The 9,608-nt window shown below is 44.9% G+C and overlaps 1 long non-coding RNA gene across 1 annotated transcript; it reads right to left on the bottom strand.

The window, feature by feature from the left end:
• Nucleotides 1–685: 685 nt before the first annotated feature.
• LOC116512701 lies at nucleotides 686–4,322 on the bottom strand. Its single transcript, XR_004255911.1, has 2 exons — nucleotides 4,171–4,322; nucleotides 686–1,004 (listed from the first exon to the last, which is right to left on the bottom strand). It is a non-coding gene; the product is annotated as an uncharacterized LOC116512701 (long non-coding RNA).
• Between the last annotated feature and the right edge of the window lie 5,286 nt (nucleotides 4,323–9,608).

Below are 9,608 nucleotides of genomic sequence, written 5' to 3' on the forward strand. Positions count from 1 at the left end.
AAAAAGAACTGCAGAATACCTTAATGTCTGTGTGCATGCAATGTACTTTAACAGATCAATGCTAGATCAACGCTAGTGGCTTCATTTGCACAACATGATTGTTGGTTAATTAATTTACATTTAGGCAAGAAAAACAAAATGCACAAGTACAGTATAGGTGGTACCTTGCCAGTGGTGGGATTCAAACAGCTCGCACCTACTCGAGAGAACCGGTTGTTAATTTTTAAGCAATTCGGAGAACCAGTTGTTGGACGAAATCTCCCTTTGTTTTTTCCCACTTTACGGGGCTAATCCTGTAAGGAAGGCAGGAAGGAAACATTCTGGTGTTGTTTCTAGCCTCATCTTTATTGCCCTGCTTACAGAAACTGCCTCTCCAGTTAACCCTTATTACATTGTAACAGCTAAGGAGAAGCACCCATCGACATGAGTGACATTGAGTTGGTCATGCCCATCGAGTCACATGACCACCAAGCCCCACCTACCCAGCTGGTCATTAGGGCAGAGAACCAGTTGTTAAATTATTTGAATCCCACCACTGTACCTTGCTCAACAGTAGTAACTGTGAAAGGGATCTTGGAGTCCTAGTGGACAACCATTTAGATATGAGCCAGCAGTGTGCAGCAGCTGCCAAAAAAGCCAACACAGTTCTAGGCTGCATAAACAGAGGGATAAAATCAAGATCATGTGAAGGGTTAATACCACTTTATAATCAGGGGTGGGTTCCGACAGTCGCTACTGAAGGTTCGCTCATGGGCATGCCATGTGCAATAAAAATTGTTCTGCACATGCACAGAAGCAAAAAACAAGATGCTGGTGCCTACGGCATCGCCGGGATAACTGGTTCGGGGGCGTGGCCGGCCTGGGTTACTGCCAGTTCCAGCGACCCAGGCCGTCAAACCACTACTGGTTCAGTCAAACTGGTCCAAATCATCCACTGATTATAATGCCTTGGTAAGGCCACACTTCACTTTTGGTCAACACAATGTAGAAAAGATGTGGAGACTCTAGAAAGAGAGCAGAGAAGAGCAACAAAGATGATTAGGGACTGGAGACTAAAAACATATGAAGAACGTTGCAGGAACTGGGTATGTCTAGTTTAATGAAAAGAAGGACTAGGGGAGACATGATAGCCGTGTTCCAATATCTCAGGGTTGCCACAAAGAAGAGGGAGTCAAACTATTCTCCAAGGCACTGAGGGTAGAACAAGAAGCAATGGGTGGAAACTAATCAAAGAGAGAAGCAACTTAGAACTGAAGAGAAATTTACTGACAGTTAGAACAATTAATCAGTGGAACAACTTGCCTCCAGAAGTTGTGAATGCTCCAACACTGGAAGTTTTTAAGAAGATGTTGGATAACCATTTGTCCGAAGTGGTGTAGGCTTTCCTGCCTAAGCAAGGGGTTGGACTAGAAGACCTCCAAGGTCCCTTCCATCTCTGTTATTCTATTCTAATTTTCACCTTGCTTAGAGGTAGCGGGAGGTCACTTAATATATTCTGTGATCACAGGCCATTTGATAATTTATGCATAATCCAGAAAATTGGTTGTTTCTATAACCAGGTTAAAAGTACTTAGAGAACACGGCCAATGAGAAGTATCCACCCCAGATTTAATTAAACTACGGGTTACTCAGCCCAGTTTCTCCATTCACAGTATACTCGAAACCATTAACTAAATACACAGAATGGATTTGTGCAACTGGCTAAGTTAAAATGCAATTGATTAGCATAACATATGAATAAAGGAATTGATCATAATGGTCAGAGAGGAGGGGAGAGGAGGGGAGAGGGGAAGGGAAGGGAGCTCGGAAGGATGGAAGGCTGAGTCAACCTTGAGCTGATCAGAATCGAACTGCTAGCAGTAGGCAGAGTTTGCTTGCAATATTTCATTCTAACCACCGAGCCACGGTATATTGCGGGTATGGATATAAATGTCATCCATGACAAGGGGGCTGCTGCAATTCGCACCCATTGTAGCGTTGGAAGAAATGTCCATCTGGGTTCAGTTCCAAGTGGGGAAAAAGACATTGGATTCATGGAAGTTGCTTGGAAAGAAGGTTTATTGATGGTGGACAGGACCACATGGTTTGAGGTCCTGAGGAGGGGGGGGGAGGAAGAGATGCTGAGAGTGTCCTGGTTTTATGCCCTCTCTGGGCTTTTGAATTTGAGCTTGCATTCTGATTGGTTATCAGACTCCGATGGGGCCATGCAGGGGCCATTCTGTAGGCTATCCTGAGTCCCAAGCTTGGTTGAGCCTTTGCTGGGTGATGATATAATGAAAGGGCTTTGGGATTTCTATTATGGCTCTGCCTGAAAGAGGGAGATCTTTGTTATGTAAAATAGACTGGCTCAGGCCTTAATGAGCCTGAACCACCACCCCCCAACCAGACAAAGTGGGGGGCTGTTTCTGCCTCCCTTTTAGGGGAAAATATTCTGTCCTTTTAATATTTCCTAAAATATTTCATTTTTCTAGGAGAGGGGTGGGTGCTAACTTCCTACAGTAGCTTGAAAGTAGTCTTCCATGTAAAATGCATCACAGTAATCTACATCACAGGTGAGAAGGGAGAAATGCTGTGCTGGCTGGGGAATTCTGGGAAGTCTCCTAGTTTAAAGCATCTAGTTTAAAACACTGGTGTATAGGAGGACACCCAAGCTGTGACCTATTCCTTTAGTAAGAGCGCTACTCCATCCAGGGGCAATAAATTTCCAGGACTTTTATGGACAAAGCGCAGCTCCAACTCTTATTATTACCCATAAATCTGAAAAAGACATGGAGAAGAAGGTGATGTCCTCAGAATAATGGCTATCTGATCTCAGGCTGCTGATTAAGCTATCAGCCCCTATAACAAGGGCACTAATAGATTGGGCTGATAAAACGGTAATGAAGTTTTACATCATCTCAACAATGCTAGGCAATGCAAGATGTTGTAAATCACAAGCAGGAAAACAACCAAACGGATAACCCTTAAAGATACTTTTTTGCAGCTTCCAAAAAAAAGTGGGGGGGGGGGTTGGAGATTTCATTTTATAAATGCCTATAGTGCCATCTAGTGGTGGAAGGGAAAAGAACAGTGTATGATTTTACAATTCCAACAACCCCATCAGGTCTACCAAAAGCTATTTAAAAACAAACCTCCCTGTTGCAGATTAGCAATTTGCAAGCCAGGTTGAGAAATGCTGTGTGGTCTACAGCGGTCCTCGACTTGCGACCATTCATTTAACAACCATTCGAAGTCACAATGGCCCTGGAATAAGTGATTTTGCATCACTTAGTCCTCACATGATAGACTGCGACAGCTTCCCCAGGGTTACATGATCCAAATTCAGCTCTTGGCAACCGGCAGGACACTTACAATGGTTGCAGCATCCTATGATCATCTCCTCACCACTTGCAACTTTCCCAGCTGGCCTCCGAGGACCTAAGTCAGTGATGGCAAACCTTTTTTGCCTTCAGTGCAAAAGCACATGCATGCATGCTATTGTGCGTGCCTGCATACCCACCCCCATAATTTAATGCCCACCACGCTGTGCCCCCTGCGTATGCGTGCATCACACACACACACACACACACACCACACACACACACACACACTACCCTGAGCATGCACATGGCTTTCTTGGAGCCTGGGGAGGGCAAAAACAGCTTCCTCCGTCCCCCCCCCCCTGAGGCCCTCTGGAGGCTGGAAATGGCCCATTTTTCAACTTCCGGTGGGCCCAGTAGGTCCATTTTCACCCTCCCCAGGCTCCCCAGGCTTTCTAGGAGCCTGGGGAGGGCGAAAAACAGCCCAACACGCAAACCGGAAGTTCAGGAACGAACTTCTGGATTGTCCTTTGGGCCGTTTTTTCTCCCTCCAGAGGCTTCAGGAGCCTTCCTGAAGGGCAAAAAACATCCAAAATCAAGGCTGAAAATCAGTTGGCCACCTGTAGCACGCATGCCATAGGTTCGTCATCACGGAGCTACGTCAATGTGTGGAAGCCAGATTTATTACTAAATAGGTGTTCCAATATCTAAGGGGTTTCCACAAAGAAGAGGGGGGCCCAACCTATTCTCCAAAACCCCCAAAGGTTAGACAAGAAACAATGGATGGAAACTAATCATGGAGAGAAGCAACTTAGAACTAAGTGGAAACAATTCCTGACAGTGAGAACAATTAATCAGTGGGATGGCTTACCTTCTGAAGTTGTGGGGGCTCCCTCACGGGAGGTTTTTAAAACGAGATTGGACCATCACTTGCCTGCAACAGTATAAGGCAGGGGTGTTAGGAATATAATCTAATGGCTGGGTTGGCAATATATAAATCTTGCAATAATGCTATACCTGTTTCTTTAAATCATACTGTAAAATGTGATTGGTTGCTGTTTTCCTCAATCGGCCATAAGAGGGAGCCAGAATGACTGTTAGCTCTCTGTTTGTTAGATGCTGATCTGATCTGATCTGAGTGTTTGGAAGCTGTGCCGTAGAGAGATCAGCGTGAGCCAGTGACGTGCGGTGAGGTTTATGCCTGGTGAGGCTCAGCTGGGCATCCTTTTGCGAAGCAGCTCAGTGGGGCAGTGATCGACCTCAGCGGCGGGGGGGGGATTTGCATCGCGGGAGCCGCCAAACGCCCAGGTCTGCAGCAAAGGCGCTTGGCGGCTCCCGTGATGCAATGTGCCCCGCCACCCCCGATGCCGCCACCCGCCCGCTGCCCCGGCCTGTGGCCGCTGCTTTCTCCAGGCTCCGCCTCTGGAAGTCCCGGATCGCCTCTGGGGGAAGGCTGAGTGAGAAGCGGAGCAAAGCTTCTCCGCGGCCTCCCGGCGCTGCGCAGAGGCTCTTGCAGGAGCGTGTTCCAGCGGCCGGCGGCCCGGAGCGGCCCCGGGCTGCAAGACAAGGCAGCGCTTAAAGCAGCCGCTGCCGCCGCCACACCCCTCCTTCACCCTGGCGGGGCGTCCTGCCACCTTGGGGCCGCTTTGCCGCGCGGCAGCTGCTTCTGCAAGGAGGCGCTGGGCCAGGAACTGGAGAAGCCGGCAGATCGATCGGAAGCCATGCCGCAGGCCTCCTTGGAAAGGGCAATTGGAATCTAACATTTCCCCGCAAAAAAATGAATTGTTGGTTCTTCCCACAATTCAATTAAAGAATCCTGTTATATAACGGAATACCATCAGTTTCCGAAGCTGACCTCAGAGGCTCGTGGGAAAGCCAAAACACAACCAGGAAACAGAAACCTGCCCTGAACCTTGAAAATGTGAAGCTATCTAAATAAATATCATTTTACATACAGCACAATCTACTCAGAGGTATGACTGACCAAGTCCAATCAGCCTTCTTTCTAATAGGTATGAAATTACAGCTTTAATTTAAATGCCTACATTTAAAAAAAACACCCACACATTCTTATAATCAATTATAATTTCATTTATTTAAAAACAAGCATATATTTCATTTATTTAAAATAAATAAATATTTAATAAATAAATAAATGTTTAATAAATAAATAAATTTAATAAATAAAATAATAAATATATGAATAAATAAATATTTAATGAATAAATAAATATTTAATGAATAAATAAATATTTAATGAATAAAAAAATATTTAAAAAAATAAATATTAATAAATAAAATAAATAAATATTTAATTTATTTAAAAACAAAATATGTGTGCAGCGGCAGCCAAAAAAGCCAATGCATTTCTAAATTGCATTAACAGAGAGATACAATCAAGATCAAGTGAGGTACTAATACCACTCTATAAAGCCCTAGTAAGGCCACACCTAGAGCACTGCATCCAGTTTTGGTCATCACACTATAAAAAAGATGTTGAGACTCTAGAAAAAGTGCAGAGAAGAGCAACCAGGATGATTAGGGGACTGAAGACATATGAAGAACGGTTACAGGAACTGGGCATGGATAGTCTAGTGAAGAGAAGGACCAGGGGAGACAGGGTAGCAGTCGTCCTATTATTTGAGGGGCTGCCACAGAGAGGAGGGGGTCAAGCTATTTTTCAAAGCACCTGAAGGCCAACAAGGAATAATGGAGGAAACTGACCAAGGAGAGATTCAACCTAGAAAAAAGGAGGAACTTTCTGACAGTGAGAACAATCTTGCCTTCGGAAGTTGTGGGAGCTTCATCACTAGAAGCTTTCAGGAAGAGACTAGACTGCCATCTGTCAGAAATGGTGTAGGGTCTCCTGCTAGAGTGAGGGGGGTTGGACTAGATGACCTATAAGGTCCCTTCCAACTCTGTTAATCTGTTAGAAATATGGTGATGATTTTGCTAAGGAACTTCCTACTTCTGGCCTTGGACCGAGGAGTACATTAAGAAATGAATCAAGTTCTTCTTAACAATTCTGACTTTGTTTTGCTATAAAATACAATGCACAAAGAAAAGCACTGGTAAGTGATACTAGCACGAAACCCAAATCTTGCTTCCTCTTCTTCTTTCTTCTTTTTTCCTTTTCTTGGTTGAATGTAATAGCCAGCATTTGGGGTGACCAGTAAACTGACGACGCGTGTAAAGTTAGAGAGAAACACTATTTGAAAATAGCAATGTGGATTTCAACAATGGAAGCATTAACACATCCAAATGGAAGATATTAAGATGGAAATATTATTAGGTTATAAAGATATTCTATCAGAAAAGGGACAACTAAAACAGAAACAGCACCTTTTGAACCTAAAGCTTTATTTAAGGCAATAAGTTTTGGTGAGCTTGCAGATCACTTGCTCAGAGTGGCTCGACCTGATGGGAGATTTAAATAGAGCGAGGCAGGGGGCGAGGGGAGGGGAAGACAGGATAGTGACACAGAGGGGTCCTTGGAAGGCTGATTACAAGCATCTCACAACTGTACGAAGAGCCTTTTGTATGGAGATCTTGATGCTCTCTGAGGTTGTTTCCTCGCAAACAATGCACTACTGAACTGTAGTTAACATCTGAGGATGTTCAAGTGAGCTACAGGTATTATTTCCTATGAGACCTCAATGTGCTTGTTAAATCCTTCTGAGATTTTAACCTCTTTATGTCTGTAGTCCTCGATCTGCAGCCATTCTTTCAGCAATCATTTGAAGTTACTAAATGGAATAATCATAAGCAGAGGACTAGCTGTTTAAAAAAACAACCGCCAATAGACTCTTAAGATTACTAAACTGTATGTTGTGATGAAATATGAAACCAGCCATGGCACTTAGTGGTTTACAGAGCCAGCATATTTCCCCCAAACAATCTGGGTCCTCATTTTACCCACCTCGGAAGGATGGAAGGCTGAGTCAACCTTGAGCCTGGTGGGATTTGAAATGCCAAATTGCAGTCAGCCAGCAGTCAGCAGAAGTAGCCGGTTCACCGACTAAACTGCGCCCGACTAAACCGCGTCGCTGACGTCATCAACAGGGCGACAACAGCGCAGAGACAGAAGCACGCTGTAAACACTAAACCTAAAATTAACCCCTAAACCTAAACCTAACCTCCCTAAACCTAACCCTAAACCTAACCCTAAACCTAACCCTAAACCTAACCCTTAACCTAATCCTAACCTTTAACCTAACCCTAAACCTAACCCTAACCCTTAACTTAACCCTAACCCTAAACCTAATCCTAATCCTAACCCTAACCCTAACCCTAACCCTTAACCTAACCCTAAACCTAAACCTAACCCTAACCCTAAACCTAACTCTTACCTTAAGTTGAATCGGCTTGCTCTCAAAGCGCTATTTAAAGCGCCCTTCTTTCTCCGCGCTGGCTGTTGTCGCCCTGTTGATGATGTCAGCGACGCGGTTTAGTCGAGCGCGGTTTAGTCGAGTGCGGTTTTGACGGGTCACAGAAGTAGCCTGCAGTTCTGCACTCTAACCACTGCGTCACCAAGGCTCAACCAAACACATGTAGAACAAAGTGAATTTAGTACTGTAAGAAAGTACTGTAGTATTGCAGTATGGGTAGTTCTTGACATGAGCACAATTAAGCCCAAAATGTATGTTGCTAAGTGAAATGTACGTGAATTTTGGCCCATTTTACGACTTTTCTTGCCACAGTTGTTAAGTGAATCCCTGTGGTTGTTAAATTAGTAACCGGGTTGTTAAGTGAACCTGGTTTCCCCATTGACTTTGCTTCTCAGAAGGTGATCACGTGAACCGAGGACACTGCGATGGTCCTAAGTGTGAAACAGTTGCCTGGCATCTGAATTTTGATCGCATGATTACAGGGATGCTGCAAAGGTCGTAACTGTGAAAAACAGCCACGAGTCCATTTTTTCAGTGCCATTGTAACTTGGCACGGTCGCTAAATGAACTGTTGTACGTCGAGGACCACCTATACCAGCCGTCACCAACAGGGGGTCCACGAGAAAATTTTGGTGGTCCGCAGAAAAATTATTAGCATTGTTTATATTGCGCTAAATCAGGGGTCCTCAAACTAGGGGGGGCTGGATACATACAATGAACATTTGAGTTGCTGCAGAGTGTCCCCCCTTTTGGGTCTTTTTGTGCGGGTTGGGGGGGGCAGAAATTCCAACTTGGGGTCTGCTTCAGCCTCCTGGTGGGGCTTTAGATGAAGGCTGGAGGGAAGTGCTGCTGGTGGCAAAGAGCCGAAGGACCTTGTTCCAGTGGGACTGCATCATGGCCTGGAACTGGCTGACCATCTCAGCCCAGTGAGCCTCCAGACACCAATAACTGGCCTTGCACTCCCGCAGGCCTTCCCTCTGCTTGGACAGCCTATGCTTGTAGTCCTCAGTGAGGTTCTTCTGCTGAGCCTCCTTCTTGGTCAGATCCAATTTGAACTGAGCTGTTTTGCCAACTCATTCTCATGGTGGCTGCTTAGCTCCAGCAACTGCTTCCTGTTGGGGTCCTAAGTTGCCTGGGTGGACAGGTGAGGAACGGCTGGGAGGGGCGAGTAGAGGCTGGCGAGGTGCCCCTCGACATGAGTGACATCAAGTTGGCCACACACATCCAGTCACATGCCCACCCAGCCACGCCCACCCAGCCAGTCATTAGGCATATCATATTAGTTGTCCGCGGGATTTAAAATTATGAATTTAGTGGTCCCTGAGGTCCGAAATGTTGGTGACCCCTGACCTATGCTACAAGGCATGGTATAGTACAGGAAAATGCTCTGCCATCAAGTTAGGATGCATTAACAGGTGTTTTCAGCCATGTTTGAGAACTGCTGAGTGATAATAAACTAAGATTAACAAGATCCACTTATTAAGATTCTTGGGAATTTGGGTTGGTCTCAGACATCCATTTCTTAGCTTCTTCATTTATCCTTTATTTTCATTATGAGTTTAAACTCATAATGGTTGTGTTGGAGGGGGGAAACCCTCCCCAGAAGAATGAAATATTTTGGGAAATATTTAAAAAGTCAGGATAAAATATTTCTCCTAAAGGAGAAACAGGACAAAATATAAAGGAGGCAGAAAACAGCATCAGTCTCCCTGCCCCAAGCAGAAACTGAGGAGGCCAGCTTTTAGAAATGCAGATTGGTAATCAATTCAGAAAGACTGGGCCAGACAGAAACTCCAGATAAGCAATTAGATTGACAAGATTAACTCAGACAAACACCTAGGATTTGCATTTCCCCTTCTGCGTATAGGGCCAGCCATGACTCCAAAGGAATTTGTTAACATCCATTAGAATATTAAAGGAC

Source organism: Thamnophis elegans, chromosome 8 (genome assembly GCF_009769535.1).
Source record: "Thamnophis elegans isolate rThaEle1 chromosome 8, rThaEle1.pri, whole genome shotgun sequence".
NCBI lineage: Eukaryota > Metazoa > Chordata > Lepidosauria > Squamata > Colubridae > Thamnophis > Thamnophis elegans.